At 42.4% G+C, this 25,786-nt stretch overlaps 1 pseudogene; it reads right to left on the bottom strand.

Moving 5' to 3' along the window:
- Positions 1-4,649: 4,649 nt before the first annotated feature.
- Positions 4,650-25,786, bottom strand: part of LOC139351946 (cilia- and flagella-associated protein 47-like) — a 51,622-nt pseudogene continuing 30,485 nt past the window's right edge.

Raw genomic sequence — 25,786 nt, 5'->3', positions numbered from 1 at the left:
CAGAGACAGGAGCGAGGCCTGGAAAGCAGAGGTGAGCAGGTTTCAGGAGGCAGAGCCATCCATGTTTATTCAAGCGGAGAGGAGGGAAGGATGGAGAGACTGATGAGAGGAAGAGATGGCCTTGTTTACTCTCCATCAGGACAATAATGAGCGATGATGAGGGAGAGACAGAAGGAGGCAGGGGAGCAGAGCAGAGCAGAAGCGAGGGGAAGGGCAACAGATAGAGGTGAAAGAGATGGAGGGATGGAAGCCTGGAGGAATGACAGGTTCGTGCTTAGAGGTCTTAGATAGAAGTCTTAATGAATTGACTTGCTGTTGATCCACATCAGTTATTCACAGCTTAATAAGAAAAGACCTCCTGGCTCTGTTTTATCTCTCCACCTCTCTGACAAAAACATCATCTTCACACTCATAAACACGAGCTTCTATCAAATAAATCGTAGCTAAACGGCAGCGAGCAGTGGTGTATTTTAGGGGCGTTCCTGCTGAATAATGGAGGAAGATGCTGATTTTGTGAAGGACAGCAGCCTGCGATCGTTACCTTGTTTATTATATTACAGGGCTCGCAAATCCCAGTTAAATGTAATGCTTTAAAGAAATGCAATATGTAAGATGGAGTCATTGTCACAAATGAGATGGATGGGCTGTTGTGTCCGGGAGGTAGTCGCTTCGTCAGGAAAGTGAAAGCCACAGCAGCGTTTACTGGAAGGAACTTCATCAAGGACAGTTTGGATTTCAGACTTCGCTCGCAGTCCTTTATTGATGCTCAGTGGAAGAATAATGAACGCACTCCACAGATTGTATTTCTGTTCTTTATGAGCTGACACATCCAGTTTATGCAGGCCTGGGTGGGGAAACACACACAGCACGGTCTTCTGCTGATTGTAGCTGGATGAAAAACTCCAGGGATAATCAAAGATGTTCAGTGAAGGTTTCCGTCTAGTTTTCACCCCAAATGTGTCAAGTCCTCCAGCTAAAGAAAACGCTTACCTTGATTTTTTCTTTCTTTCTTAACTGGAAAGGCGAGATCTGTTGGAACAATCGCACAGTAGGGAAGACCTTTCAACTATTTTTTATAGACTCTTCAGAATATAAATTGGCTCCCAAATTTACTCCCCTGCTCACACAAGCACCCGCCTACACCCGTCCCATTCATCAGGGAGAGCATGCACATTGAACCATTGATGGGGATTTCTCAAAAATAGGACAGAAGGGGTTGCCAGATCTTATAAAACTTCCTGGTTAAACCTTTAGTATGTTTTTCCATTTGAGGGGAATCAGTCGTTGAGAGAGGGTTAGGGTTAGGGTTAGGGTTAGGGTTAGGGTTAGTTGGTTGAAAGCTTATGTTTCCAGGTGATGCGTTTTAAAATAAGAACCACGTAACAGGCTCTGAAATATGCATATGATGCCTACAAGCATGAAATCATGCTAAAAGACTGAGGCAGCAGTCACCACTGAGGATTCACGTAGAAGCTATTTAGGTCCAGTTAATAGTTTGAGGATGAGGAGTTTGATAAGCGTAACGTTAGCTAACACAACGCTGATGTTGCTTGAGTCCTCAAATGAAATAAATAGCAGGACAGAGGCGCTATTGTCACTGTTATAACAGCATCTTGTGAGTCCTGAACAGGGATTTTTCTGGTGTAACCTGATAAAATAATGCCACATTCATCAGTACTGCAACAGTTTGAACACCACTGTAACCTTTCAGCCGACTCACTAAACTCCACAGAAGGCGATATTTCAGCAGCTGATCTTACCATCAAATTGACTCAGTTTCTGGTCTGCTGCTACTGAGGAACTGACCTCCTTCCTTGGCTTGACCTGATGTAGGCAGAAGGGGTCAAAGGTCAGATTAAGAAACTGCCTTCACATTTTGTTTGATGCCAGATTGTTGGCCCGGTAAGTACAATGACAGGATGGGGCTGGATCCTCACCTTTCAAACAGATGAACTGATGAGGAGCTCCACGTGGAGAGGAAGAGGGAGCTGGTGTCTTGCCTGATGGACTTCATCTTCCAGTGGGTGTAGTTCTCGGGAACAGCAGACATCTAAAAACATGTGGCACCCATCAGATACCTAACAGGGATGCTCTGATATTGAAAGTTTGCTAGGTTTTTTGCACACAATGCCAGCAGCTGTGATAAAAAAGCAAAAACTGTTGAATCTAGAAAATAGCAGCCATTCCCTCGCTGAGGTGGATCCGTCCAATTAATATGCCACTTTGTCATAATCTGAGTTCATTGACTGTGACTTTTGTTTGATTATTATTGCTCCTTTAATGGCCTGTTGTTAACATACCAGATGGTTGTCTGGTGGTGCAGTGGTGTTATAAATGGCTCTGATATCACACGGATGAGAAACGCCATCGTGAATCCTCTTTCAAATGCGGTTTGGGAATTATGATGACTTTTGGTAACACTCTACATTAAGGTACATATATTTACCATTGATTAGTTCCTTATTAGCAGCATACTGGCTCTTTATTAGTCATTATAAAGGACTTACTAATGCCTTATTCTGCATCACCATATTCTACAACCACTAGGCCATTAAGAGTTTTCCCTCAATAACCTCCTAATTACTGCTTATTGATGCTAAGTAAGGAGTTGTACATGAATTAAATGTTAATAACCCCAACCCAAGCCCTAATGGCTGATATAGAGCCAATATGCTACTAATATGCATGCTAAAAAGCAGTAACTTCAAGGTGAATATATGTGCCTTCATATAAAGTTTGCCCATATTTTCTGCTGCAGAAGGTGCCATAAAGAAAGAGTTGCTGAGGCATTCAAATCTCTGGAGCAGATGGGAAAACATAAGCAGGGAAACTGAACACAAAACTCTCCACTCCTCTGACAACTACTTTCCATGTACTCTTGCACTTGGCACCCCGCACTTGACTTTTCCTGCAGACTCGCTCGGAGGTAAACAGTGGCAGATTGCTGTTACACCTGGCAGTGTCCAAGTGTGAATGCATGTAAGTGTGTTATTGTAGAGCCAGTGAACTACTTAAACAAAAGATGCTGCTCGGTAAATCTTCCCTGGATCGATAAAGGTGAAAAACAGCACCACGCAATTAACTTTGCAGCCAACTGCTGCGGCGTCAAATAAATCTCATGTACCTCTTTGTATTAAGGTGCACATGTTCACCTGAGGGAAATAATACTTGACATGCATACATGTTATATAGCTGAAAACAAGCAAAAAGTAGCCCAGATTTTCAGATGTTGCTGCATTGGAAATCTCCTTCTAATTGGACTTAATTGTGAGATTGTTTGTGAACTACAATCTAATTATTTACAGCTAGCAATGATGGCCTGACTACAAACACACTGCAAGACCCAGGTAGGGAAGAAATCAGAGTTAATAATGAGGGCTGCTGAAGCGTCCATCAATCAGCCATATTACTAGTCCTCTGCAGCAACAGCAGCATCATAATGGCATTGAAGATAATAGTGAATGCTGCTGCGTCTGCAGTGTGTACCGTCTAATGTACGTAAGCAGCGCCGCCTGTGCCGGGCAGATCTGCTGTGATGTCTCACTGCAGGTCTACAGTGGCACCACGTTCCCTTGTGAATAAGGATGATTCAGACTCCAGTGTCTCATGAAATTATACACCGCTGTTGTTGAGGGACTTGACATAAAAAAACGGCCTACAAAGCAAAGAAGGAGCGACAGTGTAAAAATCTAAATGAAAGCCCGGGTCTTTCTAGTCAAGAGGAGGACTCTGTATAATTCAATATCATTTCTAGAAAGCGTATGTGTGAAGAAATAAAAATCTCCAGGATTAGCTCAGGTTGTTGCCGCCACTGCTCTCTTGAGAATTCCCAATGAGGATCTTAACATTATCGATCGTGGGAGGTCGGTGATTTATGCTGGTGATGTTTATAGATGTGATTCTTTGTGAAGCTGACATTAGCAAACTCCACCAGTGGCTCAGGCCGGGAATTGTATGGCTGCAGGATGCACTAGAAAACTCTGCTTTTCTTCTGGGTTTCTATCGCCTTCGGCTCAACCATTCAGAAATTTTGGCCAAGACCTGAAAATACATTTTTTCCAGTAGTTGTTTGAGCTGGTTGGGATCCACTTTGCTAGTATCTGTAGAGTCTAACCCTAACCCAGTGGTGGACTGGTGTGGTGAGGCACAGAGAGTCGGCTGACTTACGGCGGGTGATCCAGATGGTGAACCGCTCGGGGTTTTCTAGGACGAGGAGATAAAGCACAGGTCTGAGTTCAGGAGAAGCAATCAACAGGTAAAATCCCAATGACAGGTAACAAGAGCAAAGTGAGACGAGACAAAGTGCCATATGGACAAACGGACAATCTGGCAAAGACTGGAGTGAAGAACCGCGGTTTAAATCCTGTTCATTCATGATGAGCCTCAGGTGTGCAGGTGGGCTGGCAGCAGGTAGCCACTGACTCATTATATTCAATACCGTACTGGGAATACTGTGAAGTTATCCCCATAATACCTCCTCAAAATAAATCCAGTCCTGTCCAGATACATAATATGAGGAATAACCTTTACTCTTTTAGCCAAAATAGCTGTTAATAGGATGTTTTCACGGATTACAACTGTATAAAAGACCTCAACTACTATCAGAGAAAATTCCACGACTCAAATTCTGCTCATCACAGTGTTTATCCGCAGCAATTACATGTTCGATTTAAGAGAACTGAGGAGACATTCTGTCTCTTTAACGGACAAAGAGGAGCACTGGCACAAACATCACCTGTCGCAGCACCTCTTCCTCTTTACCAGCAATCATTTTGTCAGCGTGTATACAAACAAATCCAACCCACTGCAGTTTTCTTCAGGTCATATCACTCAGATGTGCTGCTTTGCTCTTACCAGCCACAGCAAACTCTGCAGCATGAGGACGGGGCTGACTTCATGAATCTGCAGAGAGAAACAGAGGGCTGTCTTCAAACTGAAGCTGCTGACAAATTGCTATGTGTCTGTCCTCAGCTATTGAAGTAAAGAAAGGGGGGAAAAAAGAAAGGAGAAATGCAGCTGAATTGGGAGCTTTTGGTGCACTTCTCAAGGACAGACAGAGGCACAGTACAGATGTAAAAACGAGTGCATTGTGAAGGGGCTATACAAACTGTCGTGCAGTGCTGAGAAGTCAATGAACTTTAAGTCTCTTTGGTAAAAGCAGTTTGTGACAGTCTTCTGAAAGCTGCAAACAAGCTCTCAGTTCAAATTTCACAGATTTAAGCGTCACAGAAGTAAAATAAGCATCGCTTTGTATAAACTAAGTACATGGCAGTGGCAGGAAGAAGTGAGATTTACCAGTAAGCTTTAAATGGATGAGTTTAGTGGTCAAATGAATGCTCTGTGTGTACATGTACTGTAAATGGGCTGTTTTTCCTTTTCGTGCATTCATACAGAAAAAAGAGGTGAGGATATACATGTGTCTTCAAATTTCAAAGATACACTGCATCCTTTAAAAGACAAGTTTTACTTGTCTAGCCCTAAATTCTGAATTTGCCTCCTTCCACAAAAAAAGAAATAAATGCATGAATGCAAATCTATGACAGAGAAACATGTGACACCACAGGAGGAGCTAAAGAGGAGGATCTCTTTATTTGATTAGACAAAGGGTCTGCTTTGGGCACTGCCTATCCGACACGGCATCTGGGTCCCCAAAGGTTCCACAGTGAATCCTTTACTATTTAATGATTATGTAAATGATCTGAAGTTCAGATACTAATGTATGCACATGATGCAATTTTGTGCGTTAGACCTACAATGTGTAAGATGCTATCAGCTCTTGAGGTGCCAAGTAGAATTATGAGACAGGACAGGCCGGGGCTATCAGGTTAGCATGCTAACTTCAGTAGATATCTCTGCGGCACAACACAGACGTCTTTCACGTAACATTTCTGCCTCTTCATTGCACCTAAACATTACTGTAACTTTTGTTGCATCTAACTTTCTCTCATTTCAACAGTCCCATCTCACAGCTTAACTGCTGCCATCAGCCTGTGCTCTGATTATTCTATGACCATGCTGAGATCATAAAATAATGACGTAAGCTGCAGCTCCATAATGCCTGCTGGTCAACACGGTATGTACGAGCTGCAGTCAGATTGCATACCTGTCCTGTTGTGACAACAGAAACATAAATGAGAAGAAGTATGCTGTGAATTCAGCTGCGTTGAAACACAGTATTTATGATCAGGAGGAGACTTGATGGAGGTTTAATTGGCCGTGCCTCTCCCTTGTCTGATTGGTTGTTATTATGTTGTATATTATGTTTTCATCTGTTTTCAGTTCTTAGTTGTTGGAACAACATGTGTCACGTCGTAATTTAACAAGTTTAGGCAAACTACTGGATTAACAGTCCTGAATACAAAACAAAACTAAGTGAATATAATATGATTGGTGCATCGTCTCATTTTTAAGTCATCATTTTAGCTTTCAAACAATTCAAAGATCACAGTAAACATCTCTGGCCAGCAGCGGGGCTTTGGCCTCAGCACGCTTCCAGCATCAGTAACACTATGACTGATTGCAATCTATCTCAGGTCTCTGCCATTTCCCAACACACATGTGGCACGAGAGGTATGTAAATCAGCCCAGATGATTGGCCTGTTCTGTGCCAAACATGGGAATGAACTCATTTACAAATCAAACGGCGTCCTGTCTCTTTTGGGGACTCGGTGCCACCTTCGCCTCCTCTCTTGAACACCTGTCAGGCAACGCAGTCGTCAGTTTGCACGCACACAAATAAACCATTGGCAGGCTGAGGGTTGTAACATAAAACTGTCATCGTGGGCGCTGGAGGAAACCCAAAGCAGAACATGGAAACAGAGGAACAGAGTCGGACGGGTTGTTGCAGAGACTGTCAGTGGAGGAAAACCAGGTGAGACAGAGACAGTTGGCTGGCTTACGGCAGAGGATCCAGGTATGGTACGGCATGGCTCCAGGCAGCCTGAGACAGAGAGGGAAAAACACACCAACAATCAAAAATCACTGAAGAAAAGTTCATCACACTGATACAAGCACTACAGCAGGAGCCGAGACGAGACACCACGAGGGTTAACGGGAGGGGAAACATAGGAAACAAAAAGGCGTGATTGACCAACATTATTCTCTCTGACATCATTAGCTTGTTAATCCTGATGCATCCATTTCACTGTTAGCTTGAACAGCCCCAATCTAGGGGTCACAGGATAAATCCGAGGGGTTGTGAGGCGATTAACGGATAAGACAATATTTATCTTTGAGGCTTTTGTCTCATCTCTGCTTACTATTGGATTTTTACCTCTCTGTGCCTCCAGCCGTTATTGAAATGAAACCATGTGAGAAGTTTAGGGGGGGAATCACTTTGGTGGAACAGCTAACAATTCATAAAGTCAGTTTCCATCCACCTGTTCTTAAGCACATTTTCAGCTCCTAATATTCTCCGATAGTAGTGAATGGAAACCCACATTCATGTGAGGCAAAGTGTGTGCGTTCCAGAGCTTTGTGGAGTAAGTGACAAAGGCTGCATCCTGATTTTCTCTCAGCTGTTGCTGGAAACCGCCAATAAAGCAGCAGCAGACGATGGCAGCGTTCTTGAAGGCAAACAGTGAGCGAGGGATTTGGCAATATAACTTGAAGAGAATGAACAAACTCCAACACTAGTTGTACACATGAAATGCAGACAGTGCGCAGAGCAAGTCTAACTTCTTTCTGTTTATTATGAATTCCACTCCGTGTTATTTCTAATTAGATATGTTTGGCAATTAGCTGATGAACGGGCACTGCAGTGTTTTTAAGCACAGCTCCTGGTGAGCATCAATAATGAGTACAGCGATTCCTCAGAAGAGAAACGGCTCTCTGATGGTCCGGAACAAAATGAATTGCTTAAAAGTCGCCTTTATTTCATTTGGCATTAAGTTCACATGATGGAGCATTAAAGTATTAAAGTATTTGAGTCTGTGTTCATTTTTCAGAATTTGATTACAGTGGCTTTGCAATATGTACATATTTTATTAAGTTTATGAAAACAAATCTATCCCGCGGAGTATTCATTATTCAAATGAACACAGGCTGCAAGTAATAAACACTGACGTGATGCTTGTTTTACTTTAACTCGGATTGAGCGCTGTTTTACGGGGGTGTATGTGGCAGGGAGTAGTTACACGAAGGCAGAGACCTTCACTTGAAGGAGGAAGGAGAAGGAGGATGATGAGGAGATCGAGCACACCGCAGTCTTTGAAATGTGCTTCTGCTGTGATATTGCTCGTTAGCTACTATAACCCAGAAGCTGATGGTCAGCTTTTATATGATGGGTGGATTTAGCAGAGAAGAGTTTGATATAAAAACACTCAAAATGATTTTTTGACATGTATTGACGGCAGATGAGGATGAGATGGGAACATGTCACAAACTTAAAAAATGTATTTTCTACATGACTGTTTTATTTTTTCTACTTGTACGTTTGGAGAGTGCCTTAATAAGGGATGCTCATATGTGCACTCCAGGAGGTAAACATTGGTATTTCCCTGATGCCTGTTATCTAAGCATATTGTAGGTTTTAATTAGGATGATTTAAATGTGTTTTTAGTGTCTTGAAATAGGTTTTATCTGTCCCTGCAGACCACTAAGTGATAACCAGAAGTGTTTACTGTGCATATCCCCCTGCTGAGGTGAGGTGTGGTGGCTTTTACGCTCCCTTAAAACTGCAGGAAATAAATTGCATTAATTTAAAGATTTTGTAAGGAACCGCTTCTGTTTGGTATGTGGCCTTAAACAAAAAGAAATGATTGTTTTCCTTATGATTGTTGTCAAAATACGGCTTGAACTATCCTGATCCGAGTACTATTTCTCAACATCGGCGAACGCTCCCCTCCGTAAGGATGAGATCATTTAAATTTTGTCTTGAAACAAGGTCGTAAAAAGACAAAATCCTTGGTAAAGTTTTTCATTTTCTTTCTGACGTATGTGTGATGATGGGTTATTATTATGTTGGTTCATTAGCATATTTCATATCCTGCCGCCGAGCGTTTCCAGCTCTCTATCTGTCTCCATCGGCGGCAGAGGGAAGACACAGGTGCTGGATGCTTGCTGATGGTAGCTTCATAAGAAAAAGGCACACACACACACACAATCGTAAACATACAAACAACGCTGGCTCATCGTTCACCGAGATGTGCACATGCAACCATCAGTCAATTTAAGAGCTTCAAAGAGTGTAATAACACATTTAAATGACAGCACACACACGCAGCATGTCGCACAATCTGTCAAGTCACCGAAGCTGCTTCCAAACATGTCACACAGCATTCAACCAAACCAGACAAACACACGCCTGCTGTCCCTCACACACAAGTGCTGCTTTGTCAAACACTCGGATGCAAGCAGAATGATGATAACTCCTGCTATCATCATCAGCAACATGAAATATGTAACGACGTCTCTCGCGCGCACACACATACGCACACGGGCGTGATGATTTTTTATGTGTCAGAGCTGAGTTTCCAGGCAGTAAAAAGGGGGGAGAAGATGAAAGCAGGGCTGAGCGGCTTGTTCTTTCCCCCCATCTCTTCTGTCATGTTCACCAGAGGGAGTTTCGATAGGTGTGCGCTCTCACGCAGACACACACACACTTGCTCAGAGGCGTAGACGCACGCATGCAGTGTTCGTGGAGAAGTGCCGCAGCAATAATTAGATTTTACTTCAAAGAACCACACAGTTGTTTCGGTGGGAGACAGGGCTGACACGTGATTGGCTACTCAAAGTAGCAGGTGAGGGACTGTGGGTGCTCCGAGATGCTGGACTTTTCTCTTTTGTTGGAATACTTTGTGTGCTCACGTGCAGATATTTGACTGACAAGTAAGTCCAGAGTAATTTACTCCTCTGGCAAGAATATGATCCATCACTTTGACACCAAACTGAGAATGAAAGTAAAAACAGGAGTCTTGATTAAGAGGTGGGAGGACATCTGCTCTGAGACGTGGAGTCAAGACTGCTGATGATGAATTGGCGAATGCTAACTCTGAAAAGACGAAGCCATACACTGGAGTAGCCTTGTGTATATTTCTACTGGCTTATGGCGCTTATAAAGAGAAAATCAAGTAAGAAATGGGAGTAAGTCAATGGGATATGAGCGATGTGCCATGTGTCAGGCATACTGCTACCACACTGACAGCATACAGCAGTGGGGAGCGCCAGTTAAACACCAGTCATACCATTAGTCTGAAAAACATACCACTAAAGACTGACACATGCCACTAGGATGATCATGGCACGCCAGCACAACGTGACAGATAAAAGTGGTGCCTGTCCATGGAAAGCAAGTGACGAGCTGTTTACAAGGAGCAGCGTATTATAATATCAGTGGCACACAGTGAGTGCTGCAACTAACAACTGTCATTGATTCATCTGCTGATTATTTTCACAATGATCATTTAATCCTTAAAACGTCCAAAGCCCAAAGTGATGTCTTCAGTTTTGTCCGACCAGCAGTTTTTTGAGGAAAAATCCTCAATTACTATTACAAATGACAGAGAGCAGCAGCATGCCCTCACATGACTGAAGCTGGAACCAGCTACTGCTTGAAAAATGACTGAAACGATTGATCAATTATTATAATAGCTTGGCGGTTAATGTTCTTTCGGTCAACTGTGGTCCGCATATTGGAAGTGTAGTGCTGAATTGCAGCGATGCCTCTTTAAGTTGTGGTCTGTCCACGTGGTTGTGCATTTAGGTTTTAACTACACTCATATGTTTACACTTTATTATGGCCAGCGTCAGAAGAGACAAACTGTCAACAGCATCAAGCCCTTTCCACTTTCATTTACTGGATCGCTGTGAGAATGACTCTAAGTTGCGGTGACCCAGTTTCCCTTCAGGAATGAACGCATTTAATCTTAAACTGAAAACGCTTACACCCAGACAAAATATTGTGCTGATTGCATATTTGATAAACCGCGGTAATAAAGCTCACGCTGCAAACTTTACAGCTGTGCGTGTCGGCTGACACAATTACACTGTGCAGTGACAAGCGAGGGCGATATCAGACAAACAGACAACATGTGACATAACAGTATCCTCCTCTTCCAGTCTTTCAGCACCCACTCTCTGTCAAAAACACACACACGCGCGCGCACACACTTCTGCTGGCAGGCTGTCAAATAATTTTGTGTGTCTTTCAGGGAGAAACAGCCCCTGCTTAATTACTGCCATGCTAATTGAATCCCAGTGTGAGTGATGTATGGGGATAGGACTCTCTGTGACAGAATGAAAATGAAATAGTATTAAGCAGCCAAGTAGATAATCCATTTAGGAATGTCTGGGAAACGAGAAGGATTAGTTAATGCAGTGCCATATGGCTCGCCTGTCAGACGCCATCAAAGTTAGTTGAAATCTAAAATGTTTTCATTCTCAGTTTCCTCATTTTTTTACTGGAATTTTTAAGTCTCTAACAAACCAAACAAACCTGCCCCGGGCACATCGAGCACACTGCCGCTGCGTCGTGCCTGGATTAGTTAAATTCAGTATTTGTTGGATGTTACATTTTACCTGAGCTTTTGTGAGAGGGACCCTTTGGAAAAACCTTCCACTTGAAAGAAAAAACAGCGTTGCTGGATGAATAGCTCGTCTGCTAACCGTTCACAGCATGAGCATCCACCACAAAGAATCAGTTTACTTTCAGATTGTATGACTGATGTAAACATCTCATTAAAGATAATTCTTGCCCTGAAGGGCCTCGATGACAGCTGCAAACAGTGATCAAAGGAGGGTCATGTAAGGTTGAAACCCAATTAGCAACGTTTGTTAGCTGTCACAGAGGACAGATGAGCAGCACTTTCACATGTGAGCTCTCAAAGCAAAGAGAGACAATTAACCCACCGACAAGGTCACTGTCACTTGGACAAAGTAAGAGCTAACTGCAATGACAAAGAGGTAACTGAAGGCAAACTGGTAACAAATTCTACTTTCATAATCAGCATGCAACCATCTACAACAAACTTCTGTGACGGTTTGCAGTACTAATTAACTTTACGAAGACATTATGAAGCATCTCAGAGTAGGAATTAAGTCATAACTGGTCAAAGAGTCCAAAAGTGACTCAACTGCGTCTTCTATTAGGACTGAAAGTACAACATTTTATCAGCTTTCTTATCTCAGGAAATTGCTCCAGTATTAAGGGGAGCTCTGGTAGAGTCCAGACAAGTTAGGAAGATGTATTAAATGGTGAAGTTTAATAAAAGCAACCATTTTGTCAAAAATGCAAAGCTTTTATGAGCAACCTTGTGCAGCACGCTGCCTCCACAAAAAGAAATGAGGTCTTTGCAACCTGACAGCAAGCAGCTTTGCAAAAGTGTCGATTTGGGTCGTCACAACCAGCAATTTGACAGCAATAGGTGCACAAATACACAATGTTCTTTACACTATGAGCGTCCAGGAACACGCGCGCTGTTATCCACATATTTAAAAGATTATCTCGTCTCCACCGTCTCTATAATAGCCGTCGCACAAACACACCAAATCTACACATATAATAATGCTGCTGTTTGCTGCAGTCTGAATCCAAACTGCAGCCGGCAAGTTTTCCAGAAGGAAGTGAAGTTAAACTCTGAGTGTCTCCTTCTGTGCAGAGGTCAGTGGATCTGCTTTGTTCCAGTCAGTTTGGCGTGTCAGCACTTGCGATCATGATTTCATGACTCTGAGTCTGACTTCAGTGTGATCTTGCTCCTACAGCCATCACAACAGACCCTCCACCAATTACCGTTGGCTTGGCTCATCTGTTGCCGGGCTAACGCCCCCACAGAGGAAGGGGAGCCCATTTCCGCAGGTAATCTCTGAACAGAAATCAACAACCGCACAAACACACTCAGACGCTCGCTGATGCACACTGTCAGACAGCGCCACACACACACCCTTTCTCTCACAGATGATATGCAAAACACATGCAGACAGCAGCTTCCCTTCATCCTCGACCAAACACCCGCCTTTTATTGTTCACTTTATCTGCTGCTCTCATCTTTTCTCACTCTCCCTCCCACTTTTGCTCCTTCCATCATCTATTACTCCAGCCATATCCCTCGCTCCCCCCTTTTATGTCCTTCACTCTCTCTACTCTCTCTCTCTCCACCCTCGATCTTTTGCTTCCTTCGTCTATCTTTCCTCTCCCATCCCATCCCTCTCTCTCGCTCCATTCTTGCCCCAGCAGGCTGCAGATGGTGCTTAATGGACGCATAACTGAGCGTAACTGCCTCGTGAATAATTCCACAGGCGCAAGGTGAGCCATAGGACAGCTCCATATGCAGACACACAGGGAGGATAAGAGCGTACTCACGCACACACAGAGTTACAGTATTTAGCTAACATATCCACATTTCATATCCACGCATCCAAATTTGAAAGAGACTTCACAAGGGTACCATGACTTTCTACGATGCATTTCCATCCCAATGTTTTTGGGGTTTTTTTGTAAAAAGTGTAAAAAATTCATATTTATATGGCATTTTACTGAAATACAGCACTAAATATATGTAGTGCTAAACATACTATAAGAAGTAATGGAAGCATGTTGGTATGTAGGTATTTTTGTGTCTTATAACAATGACAAGCAGATTTAATGTTGTGTTTTGACAGTGATCAACAAAGATCCTTCAATGTCAAAGTCAAAACAGATCTCAACAAAGTGATGTAGATCAATGAAACATATAAAATACATGTTTGCGTTCGCCCTCTCCAAAGTCAGGATTTAGTAGCAATCCCAGCCTTCTGTGGACTGGTCTCACTCAAGCTTCTTCCAGGTCCAGCCACAAATTTTCAGTTGGATTGAGGTCTAAACTCTGACTCGGCCACTCCAGGATTGCTGCTTTGATTTGGCTTCATGGTCACACTCACCGTACTCGTATGAACGGATTTGTTCTTAAGTGGCACACGCAATTGATTCAAGAATGTTCTGGCATTACATTTTCTTGTATGAACAATTTTCTCTTGGCTGCAGAGGAAATTTACAAGTGACGTGTTTTTTTGTGTCTCACTGACTGTCACAGTGCAGCTTGGCTGTGATGAAACGTTACTGACATCTGTACTATTAACATTTTCTAATTGGTCTGGGTCCTCTGGCACTCATAACACTGCAAAACTTGTTAACTTGCTGTCTGTGGAGATTTGACAGGAGGATGGGAAACTCCGCAGTGTGAAATTCTTCTCGCAATTTCATAACATGTTATGCTTGAAACCTTCCCACAGACAGAGCTGAACAGGCAACTTCAGGGGCCTCAATCATAGAATTACGATAGACTGATAGATTATTAAATTGTGCAAACACTCACGTCCTTATGAATATATAACATTCATCAGGTTGGAACTAGTGATTTGTGGTGGGTTTGTGCAAGAGTTTTAGGAAAGGAATACAAAAATGTTCTTGCATGAGGCCCTACAAATCTTCTCCCTGAATTTCATTCACTTTTACCCTCTCTCCTCACAGGCCTTCTGCAGAGAAGCATCTCCACAGCATGATGCCGCCACCAACATGCATCCTAGTAAACGCTGAGTACTTTTACGAACAAGCATCTCTTGCTGGTAATCAATCGTGTCACTTTGTGGAAATCTGTTTTCTGTTATTCAGTGTCAAAGCCACATAAAATTGACTGCTGCAAAACAATAAAACATGCAAGCTACAAAGGAGGGCGAATACTTTTCATAGGCATGGTATATAATTTACAGAGAGGAAGCTGGACTGCTATTTGAAACATCCATTGAGACAACTTCTACTTCTCTTGTGACACAGACACAATGATTTACAGAAGAGCCTTGCAGCCACGGCCGCTGTGTGGGCTAGATCAGCATGCACACCGGCCCACGCACTGGACCACCTCTTAAGACTCATGCGGTTTGATTTATTAAATGGAAGATACTGAGCTTTTCAGAAAGGCTGCTGTATATTTCAAGGTTGTCCTGGTTAGTGTAATATAACGTATAGTGGCAATATCTGTGGACCAGCACTGTGAGGTGGATCTAATTTATGGCCAGGCGCTATATACTATCTAACAGGATCTTAAGGCAAGGGATGAATAAAGCCAAGTTAGTAACATTTTACGTGAAGTGGACTCTGAGGTATGATAGGGACATCATAACCATTACTAGCATTTATTGCTCATCATACATTTGATACCTGCTCAATGTGTAAAACTTCAGGGACACCGGCTCTTTTCATGAAGCACGTCGATGAGGTGAGCGCGGGAAACCCCATTATCCCTTATGGATTTTACATATTAAATCGATACCAATCATAAAGAAGGACGAGGAGATGAAGAGCAGCAGATAAGCTGCAGAGGGAATTCTTCATGTAGTGTTTTGTGCTGACTATAGTGTATATGTCAGTTACAGTACATGCAATGTAATGTGTTACATGTATGATGACCACTTTGGAGAGAACTGCTTAATTAGAGAGAGAAAAATTAGCAGCAATGAGGATCAAAAATGATCCTCACTTTAGTTTCATCACGCTAAATTTCCCTCAGCTGCCTAAAGAACAAAACATCTTTGTATTGACAGAAAAATAGCTCGTTAGAGCTGCTGATGAGAAACGCTAACACAAGTAATGAGGCATTTTAAGTGAAAAAAGGACAAACAGCGGAACCCATCATCATCACCTCCATGTGGAAATGTGGCCTGTCCAAATAACAGCTCATTTTCTTTAACTGAAGGTGACATTGTGTGGTAAATGCGCCCAGATAAAAAAGCTAACTGTGGCTTTAATGGAAATACAAAAACCGAAAACAACAATTCGTAGCTGTGTGAGAGGATGCCCTTTACTTACCACAAGGTTTCGCTGCTGTTCATTGGCTGGATGCGGCACAGAAGAGCTGCCATTGGTGGATGGGGACAAGTGGGGTGGGGAATCATGAGAGACTTTCTCTTTCACCTCATAGGTCCACTGCACGTCTGATGAGTCATGCAAATCTGATAACTCTTAGGTTTGAATGGCTGAGTATGTTTGACCAATAGCATGGCTCCTCAGATATGCGACTGGCTCATTTTGTAATTAGTGGAAAAACCTTTAGTGCTGACAATTTCTAAACATAAGAGAAAAATGTACTTACTGCACAGCTGGAAACTGGTAAAAGTAATAATTACGCCGTGACTCCTTATTGGTAACATGGCAATAAATAAATAAACAATAAATCGGTTAAATACCTGGCTGCTTAGTCTTGCTCTGTGCTTGCTGAGCGTGGTGGGTGTGAAGGATACCGTGATGAGAGCTCCAGCAGAACCAATGGGAGGTAACATCCCTGAGGCTGGAGTCACCGTGAAGTCAGTGCTGCTGCCCGGCAGGACCGCTGCTGTGAACAGCTCTGGCCTCCTGGCCAACGCTTTAATTTATTACTTTAGACCAGCTGACCCAATCTGGCAAAAAACACATACTGTGCAAAAGGGACTGAGTTTGGATTCTGTGTTTCCATAGCTCCTGAAAGTATTTGGTCAAAAAACTATTACCTTAGGTTCACTCAGAGGACCCAAAGGCTAAATTTAGTTTCCCAGGATCAAAAAGCACCAGTGCAGGGGGTAGTAAAATAGCGATTGGTCAAATACATCCATTCATTACATCCCTTCAAACATCACAGTAAATGCAAAGAACAGTGCAACTGTGGAACTAATGAATCTAATCTTCACACACCTTCAGATGAGGCATCAACTCAAACAGGAATGTAATTATTAGCAAACTTGGATGGAATAATAGCGAATGAAAGAAAGTAAAAATCAGAATGTAAACACACACACACACACACACACACACACACACACACACACACACACACACACACACACAATGAAAACGTGATTAAACTATTAAACTGTGGAGAACTTTTCACTGCTTTTGACCATCACATCCATCCATTTACACTCCATTCTGGACACATTTACATGCTAGTCTGAAAACTGTTAAGCTTACCTTTAAAAGCAAGACAGCACTTTGCTACTTTTTGCTACATTTACATAAAAATAAATTCAATAAAAATGATAAAAATGAAGAAACCACAAACTCTTTCATTCCTGAGGACACCTATGAAAGACCTGGATCAGGTGAGAGGAGGAGGAAGAGGGGAAGAAAGGTGTGATACGGATGTGAACTTGCTGTATATCTGTATTACTGAACACTGTATGTACATGTCTGTCTTTAATTATAATACCTGAATGACTTTAGTTTAGAACGATAAAGCCAACTGAAGCAGACATTTCTGGTTCATTTCTGTATTATTTACTGTACAGTAGCAATAAAAAGGTGCAATTCTTTTTTTGGGGGGGGACAGAAACTTGGTTTAACAGAAACAAAATAAAGCTGGGATACTGTAAATGTAATGAAGGGCAAAATGCATGCAGGTTTATATTCAGCTGGTGAGCACACCAGCTGATTTTACTGATTACCTTCATCCAGAGAAGAGGAATTAATCAGTGAAATGAGCTGCATCGGGCTTTAACTGGAATAAAAAACCTGCAGAGTTGGCCCTCCTGATTTAGAGTCTGCTTTCCACCTGTCTGTTTTCTTCAAAACATCCTCCCACTCTAATTTATTACGTAAGGTGTAATTTGAACATTCCTATACTCGTTTAAAAAAAGAAAGAAGGAAAAAAAAATCATTAAAATGCTCTTCAATACTCCCACTTTCAGCTCATGATGCTTGGCCTCCTCGTCTCGCTGCCCACAGCAGAGAAACAACATGTAGATAATGGAAGAGCCTATTAGCAGCACCACACCCCCCGTCATTTCCTCATGGAGAAGTCATTAGCTCTCGGAGGTATTGATTCTACCAGGGCACGCCTCATTAATGGACTCCACAAATGAAGACGGGAGCTGATAAATGAACACAATCTTCACTCAGCAGGATGTCACATGCAGCGTACAGTAAGGAGGGCAGCGGAGAACAGGTGAACTGTGACTTTTAACAGTGAGTTTGTACGGTTAAAAATCAGCATTTTGTGAAGGAAGCAGCTGCAGCATTCATTTCAGGCACGAAAGCTCAGCTATGGCTGCACACTGCTGATCTACAGGTAGTGGTTATGTGCCAAGAAACACAGCAATGCCTCAGCAAAGGCAGGGAAGAAGAAGACTGCAAGCAAGTAAGCATGGATGGTAACCCTGCAGCATTTAAAATATTATCAAAATCATCTTTGCAAATGTTTTATGAGGAAGAAAAGTGTGTTTTGGTGAGCAACACCGTTGTGTGTGTTTACAAGAAAACTCCACAGGGCGACTTTAATCTATGGATCTGTGCCAGTGAGGGCGGCATCGAGCAACAGAGCACCAACTGAAACCGACCGCAGGTGGCAGAATAATTAGATCTGCAACACGGATCAGAGGAGTTTTACCAAATACCAGTTCGATAAAGATCTGTGTACAGTCAAAAAATCATCACAGCATTTCTGACTCCATATACACCAAAACAGAACGGGGTTAGATCAAATTAGAGAAGCGAATATTCTAGTGGATGAATACAAGTTTTGCTGTTGAAATCTTATGTAATAACTAGACCAAGATGGATGAATCCCCCTGGGTCAGTTCATATGAATAAAACTGCATTGCCCAAAATGTCCCGCTTAATAAATATCTTGGTCACATTTTTTAATTAACTAAACTTAAGGGACGCCTGACTCATTTTATTTATTTATCTTCCCCTTTCTTATTTCTTGTGCCTTGGTTAGAAGTGTTTATTTGTGCTTTTGTGGAAATAATAAAGAACAACGTGGCAAAAATTGCCTGCCTGTGTTTTGTGTTTATGTTTAATCAGCCAATATATCATTATCAGATTTTTTGCACTGCCATAATTACTAGCTGAACACAGGTGTAATTATTATTATTATTGCAGTTGTAAAGAGTTTTTATTTCTTAGCCCTCACCAAAAGGAGAAAAATCATTTTTATAGACTGACCTGGCATGAAGAGAACTGACACTTAGTGTGCGTGTGTGCCTTTATCTCACTGACTCCCATTGTAGATTACATGTGGTTTGATTAGAAAAGCAGGAGGAGAATCCCTCTAGTAATAGATCCAAAAAAGAATCAAACGTGTTTTTAGGTCACACCAAAGTTAATGTGTTATCTACGGGGATCTGACCTAACATGGCATGCACTGTTCAGGCAGAGGCAGCTAATGAGCTGGCCTTCCCCTTTACCTCGGAGAGAGAGCAGCAACCTTTAGCTACAAACATTAAGACTCAGCACATGTAGACAGTTAGTAATAAATGAATGCAGAGGCCACACCCACCTGAGAGAGAGCGCAAAGAGAAGATGGGAGACGGAGAGAGGTGGAGGGAGAGGCGACTGCACTGTAGAGGAAGAAAGACAAGAGATAAATGAATGCAGTATTTACTCACAACGCTCAATGCAAGTGTGTTATCTGTAGAGAGAACAACAAACACGTCGTCTGTGTGCCTTCCTTCCCGTTGTGTGTGTGAATGTGCAACTTGTTTTGTTTTTTCTGACCTATTTTTAGCAGCCTTTTGTTTTTCTGCTGCACCCAGGAGGTGTGCATATTTGTTTCTTTGAGTGTGTGCAATTTTGTGTTTTTCTTTTCCTTTCTTTTGAGAGTGTGTGCTTTTGAACTTCTGAAGCCTTTGTGCGCCTCTCTCAGAGTCTGCATAATCTCACGATGTGTGTGTGTGTGTGTGTGTGTATGTGTGTGTGTGTGTGTGTGTGTTTAGTTCTCCCGGGTAATGAGTTTTTGTGTACGTCTAGATCTTTCTCAGAATGTGCCAGTGTATGTTTGGTGTTTGGGCTTTTAATGCGGTGTGTGTCTGTGGTTCGTGTCTCTCCAAAATATGTCTGTGTGGCTTCTTTTTTCCATGTGTACTTGTGTGTGTAATGGTTTTCCTCGGGTGTGTAAAGTGTTTGTTTGCTTTTACTGGTAACACAACCAGCGGAGTGGTTTTGTGAGGAGAACAACGGGGTTGAACTCAGAAGCGGCTGAGTCTCAACAACAAAAAGACGCATTCCTCCTCTGACTATCTGAATATTTTTCCCAGCGTGCATTTCATTTTGTGCGTACTTGTCAATGTGTGTCATATTTTCTTTGAACAGATTTGTGTATGCGTGTGTGTGTGCTCTCAGTACTGTAACCTGCATGGCCTGAGGGGAGTGCAGACAACATTAAGGGTGAGTGTTAAGATGCCTGTCTCAGGGTCCCTCCTCGCTGCCTTGATGCAGACAGAAAGGCAGTCCTCCACCTCAGAGTGCCCTGTTTCGCTGTCTGACTGAACCTCGCACAGGAAGTCTTCCATCGTCACCTGGGGAACTGTCCAGAAGTAAGAAGTGGGAGGGAGGTGACTGAGCAGGTGCAGGGAACAACACAGAAAAGAAAACTAACTGAGTTGCTGAAATTAAAATGTCTTAAGCCCGGTGCACCGATCTAATCTGTTAGATCAGCTCAGATACTGATGTTATTAAGATGAACTGGCATCTGAGAAACACCTTAGATACAGTTTTCTATTCTGCTCTCTTCATATGTTGCAGTGAGCTAATTTTAGCGTGTCAAGCTACTGCTCTGACTTCCAAGATGCTGTATGTGCTCCACAATAAATACATTGAGAGCATTTGAAAATGAAAGCACTGATAATGTCATTAGTGGTCAGCCGATATTATCAATAGCTGACTCATTGTAGTTTATCTAAAAATAATTAAAATTGTTTTCAAACTCTGCATGGATGATGGAACTTTAGATGTGAGAGGATATTTAAAAAGCCTAGAAAGGTTGTCGGGTTTTTATCTGCACACAAAACCAGTAACTGCACCGCTGGAACTGCGTGTCTGCCCTGGATAGTTTGGGAAAAACAAAATCATAACGTGCTGATTATCAAACTAATCTCACCCTAACCTAATCGTGACGGACTGGCATGTTGTTTCAACTTTCCCCTGCTTAAAAAATGCTTTCTTCTTTTCCAATTGCGAGGTGCTGCTCTGATTAATTACCACAAAGCCAAAATACAAGGTGTTCATCAATCAATCACCTGCAGAGATGAATCAGACAGATCCTGAAACGTCTCATCTCATTATGATTGTAGTGACTTGATGACAGTTTAAACAACCTCCTCACGCATTAAATATGCGGCCTTACGTGTGTGATGTTGTGTGTGTGTAACAAGGTTTAAAACAGATCATCAAAACGGATTTCTGATATCGCAAGACCACTTGGGCTTGGAAAGAGTGTAAATTACAAATTGGCATGCACCTTCTTGTCCTTTCCAGTCCCGATTCCCCGGCGCACATCGAGCGAGCAGTATGTCCACCGTCCTTTCCAGCTGGCAGCCCATTTCACATCGCTCCACGCCAAGCGGTGAGTTCTCAATAGGCACTTCCACTGGAATCCCACAGAGAGGGCAAATCCAACAGATGGTTGACAATTTCTGCCCTGACCTGAAATATTCATGGGTAGAATTTTTTAAGTAGTATTTACACAACACTCTGGATTAGCAATGAACCAGTACTTGGACTTATATGCTGTCTGTATGATGAGGACTGAGTGATTTCGCACTGCATGAAAGGACTGAATTTTGTGTTTCAAGGTAAGAATTCATGTTTGGCTAAGCCGAAGCCATTGTGCAATACTGTAAAAGCATACTGTCTAGAAACTTGTCTGAGACCAGGCATAGATTTGGATTTAGCCTCTAGTGCAGACAAAAAGACACACACACACCTCACGTTGTCTGCACTGAAGGTACTGAAGGTACTGCTGTTTTTGCCTGGGCTGCTAAGGGGCTTCATAGTGATGCAGACCCGCACCACAGGCACATCTACACCAGTCCCTTCCCTGATTTGTATACCTGCAGCCAAGATGGGAGACAAACACGCAGTCATTAACACGTTTTCTGCCTGGTAACCAAGCAAGAAATACAAACCACCATAATTCATTAAACTGTATCGTTGTCATGTGGACATCTGTAAAACCACTGCAGTTGATTTAAATTTAATTTCAATGATCTTTCCTGTGATGCAGTCTGTTGATTTATTAAGCTGATGAAGAGCTCTTCACATTTCTACTGTCAGTTAGTGAAAAAGCCTGGGCTACACCGATATTTATCACGGCTTCTTTTGAATCTTAAGACACATCGAGCATCTGCTGGATATTTTTTATCTGTTTCGTTACCATCTGAAAGGGTTTTCTCCTCATTTAGAAACAGCAAAGACAACAGCATGTTGTTACCACTGGATTACTAATTTTTTTGGCCAGATGGAGCAGCAGGAAACTTCAAAATGTTCTTTTTGCTAACATATTAGCAAATTACTGCGACAATTTGGACCTGTGTTGAGCTAGTGAATGTGAAAGTCCAATATTCGCTCCCCTTTTAGCTCTTTTTTTTAAATGCTCCACTACGTTTACCAACTAGCTGCAAAGTGTTGCAGCTGGAAGCAAGGCTGATAAGAGCAAATGAAAACAGTAAAGTTGCTGGCCTAAAACAATGAGCTGTAAGAGTGGAACTGCAGAGGTTCAGAATAATTCTGTGTTCATTTCTACAATTGACCCGTTTTATGTTATACATAATCATCTGATCCATGACTGATACAGAAAATACAGATCAGGGCTGCGTTAAAGTCCAGTTTTGTTTTCGTTTTGCTTCAAAGAAACTATTTTACTCATGCTTAGTGCTTCATTCTGGGAGTTGTATGTATTAGCTGATAAAATTAGCTTATTTAACATTTTATCATAACGTGGTGAAAAGTTATAGTGTCTATTAACACACCTTCAATGTGGCTCAGAGAGATAAATAAGACCTCCCTGTCTGTAGTGACTTCATGTAGTTGGGGGTGTACTTGGGTCCTCATCTGAGACACGAAGACATACCAAGAACACACAGCATTAGGAACATGTGTGAGTGTGTCACATGCATGTGAGAAGAGAGTATCTGTTGAGGAAGAGCAGGCAGTTCCTGTGACCTGTGAGTGTCATATCCAGCATGACTGGGAGCTCAGCGGGGTTGGCGTTGGAGCCAATCAGGGGTGAGATGCTCAGAGGCTCCACGCTCTCTGGATTAAGGCCACATCCACTCAACAACACACACCATTCCTGCAACTGAGGACAGACAGAGACAGATTAACACACAGGTGGCCGGAGGGAAGAAATTAAAAAGGAGAAAGCGCGGCGGGAATACATAGGAGGGAGGACAAAGAACAGCTGTGATCATAAGGCCAAACTCTGATATGGTGAAATGGCAAAAATGTATCACAATAATTGTTTTCATTAAAGTTGATATCAAAATATATCACAGCAAGTTATTGTTTCTTTTGCCTTTAAAAAATTCCCCTAATCTTTTCTTTCATTCTAGCTTCCTTATCAAAGAAATGTTTCTGTCGTTTCTGTTGTTTATATCACCCAGCTCTGGCGAACAGCCTCCTGCGCCTTAAATAAAATGTACAATCTCGGCCAATGAAAAGCTTTATGAGGTGATCTGATTGCTCCGAGCTTCATGTGGATGATTGGGGGTGATGAGGCAGTAAATAAAATGAGAGCACCTGCTTAAACCAATTTAAGAGGAGAAAGAAGTGAGCTATTCCTGTATCTATGTGTGTCTGCATGTGTTCTTGTGTGTGTGTGTGTGAAAGCAGGGGACGGTGATTTATGCAATCCATTTTCTCTGTGTTTGTTTGTGTGTGTGTGTGTGTGTGTGTGTGTGTGTGTGTGTGTGTGTGTGTGTGTGTGTGTGTGTGTGTGTGTTTGAGTGTATATATACACACCTCAGGGCACATGAAAGTGATCTTTGCTGTGTGGTTCCCCCTCTCCGATGGATGAAGCACTGAAACAGACACCAAGCTGGGTGGAGGAGTGGGGCCCCACAATAATCTGGAACACACACACACACACACACACACACACACACACACACACACACACACACACACACACACACACACACACACACACACACACACACAGAGGGAATAGCTTTCATGGGAACAGTAAGGGAGGATAAACACCCTCATGCTCAAAGAGAAAAACCCTTTAAATCACACTGCTGGGCGACCCACATCTTTCCATCCAGATATACAACATATAAGTCCAAGTTCCCTCCAACTGACTCTTGTTTGTTTCAAGATGTGTGTGAAAAGACAACTGTGTTATCACCTGTCTTAGTACACAACATGAGAAAAAATATAAAAAAGAATTTCCCAAGGGGCAGGAGCATGTTAACATCAGATGTATGTTGTGATAAATGAAGGAATACTGATTTGATAAAACTAAGGATGAGGCACAAAGGTGAGTGTGTGTACTAACAGCACTTCCTGAATCAATTTCCAGTGTGTAGTGTGTACAGTTTCTGGGGTCACAAGTAGCTCCAGAGCCTCAATGCCTGAAAAATGAATTCCCCATGATATGCAGCTAAAATTGCCTTTCTTGTGTCTGTTAGTGTGGAAAACTATCTGTTTTAACTCAGACTGGACACTTTTCCTCTATCTCTGACATAATTATCATGGTACACAAAGTGTTTCTAGTCAAATTCAGTGCTTTTGTCTCTGAAACTATCTGACTGAAAAAATATCTTTCACATTTTTCTTTGTACCTCCATTTTTCTCCAGTAAATAAAATGTAAGCAGACCAGCTTTCTATTTTACACATAAAGGTTATTATGGGAGTTTCAGGCTCCTCAGCCCCACTATTGCTGTGCAATATGACATCCAGGAGAGGACACACAACTGAGGCGTGGGAAAATCCTGAGGATGGAATCAGTACACAGTATGCACGCATGCATTCCCAGCCAGTAAGCATGCAATGTGTTGGTGTGTGCACCTACACGCCCAGCTGACAGCAGGCGTGTGGTAGTGTGATGACTACTGGAGGAAGAGCACAAAGCTGCAGTCGATACCAGACCTCGCCCACCAGCTCCGACTGGAACAATACACAGGCAGAAAACACACACCAAACCTATGCAAGAGCTGTGCCACCACATTAATTACCCTGTTCAGAACAGTGTACATTCCCTCCATTACCAAGCTCATGCTGAGGTCTACTGTATTTTTTTTTATTCCCAAAAATGTATTGTGATGGTAACACAATTGTCTCAGATTCAGGAACAAATGTGTCTCTTTTTGTGCGTTCGTACGAAGCGTTTAACGAACAGGAACTTCCACTTTTCTCCCATCTGTGCCTTTAAAGGAGGTCAGCGACAGAGTGCTGAGTCTTACCTGCCTGTGCTCTTCTCTACTCTGCCGGGGGGAGAACGTAACTTCACAGGTGAGAGTCTCCCACAGGGGAACTGAAACCCTGTTGACTCCACTCAGGTTGTCTCCTTCCAGGCACACATCCATCATCAGCCGCTCTCCTTGCAGGTTAGGGATAGGGATCTCTATGGCAACTGAGCGCTGAGCACACCATTTCAAACATTTCTGTTTCTGCTTTTCCTCATGATGTTCTCACAGTCTTTTGATCTAAGTGCAGAGAGAAGATTACGCTTTCCTTTAGCGACGGCCAGCAGCAGAAACACTGTTTCAGGGCCTGCATGTTAGCAATCAAATGATAATAATCCTGAACTGAATCCACTCTTTTCACTTACCTTCAATATAAATCAAATAGACCAGGGTCTTCTAATGTCTGACCACTATGCCAACACACAACCCACATTTATATTAGATTTGATTCTTACAGTCATGTATGGTATAAATTAATGACAGAAGATGATGATACTTTACGTTGTTATGGAGTGGCTGTAACCGTCTATTTCTTCAACCCCCCAAAGAAGTAGATTTTTTTTTTTTTATTTCTGCTCTGCATTAATCATCTGCAGTCCTTGATGCAGACAACACAACACACAAAAACTAATGAAAAATCTATATTAAACTAAAAGA

This window comes from Chaetodon trifascialis, chromosome 24 (genome assembly GCF_039877785.1).
Source record: "Chaetodon trifascialis isolate fChaTrf1 chromosome 24, fChaTrf1.hap1, whole genome shotgun sequence".
NCBI classification, from domain to species: domain Eukaryota; kingdom Metazoa; phylum Chordata; class Actinopteri; order Chaetodontiformes; family Chaetodontidae; genus Chaetodon; species Chaetodon trifascialis.
The sequence above is the reverse complement of the archived record's forward strand: the minus strand, read 5'-3'. Positions and strand labels throughout refer to the sequence as shown.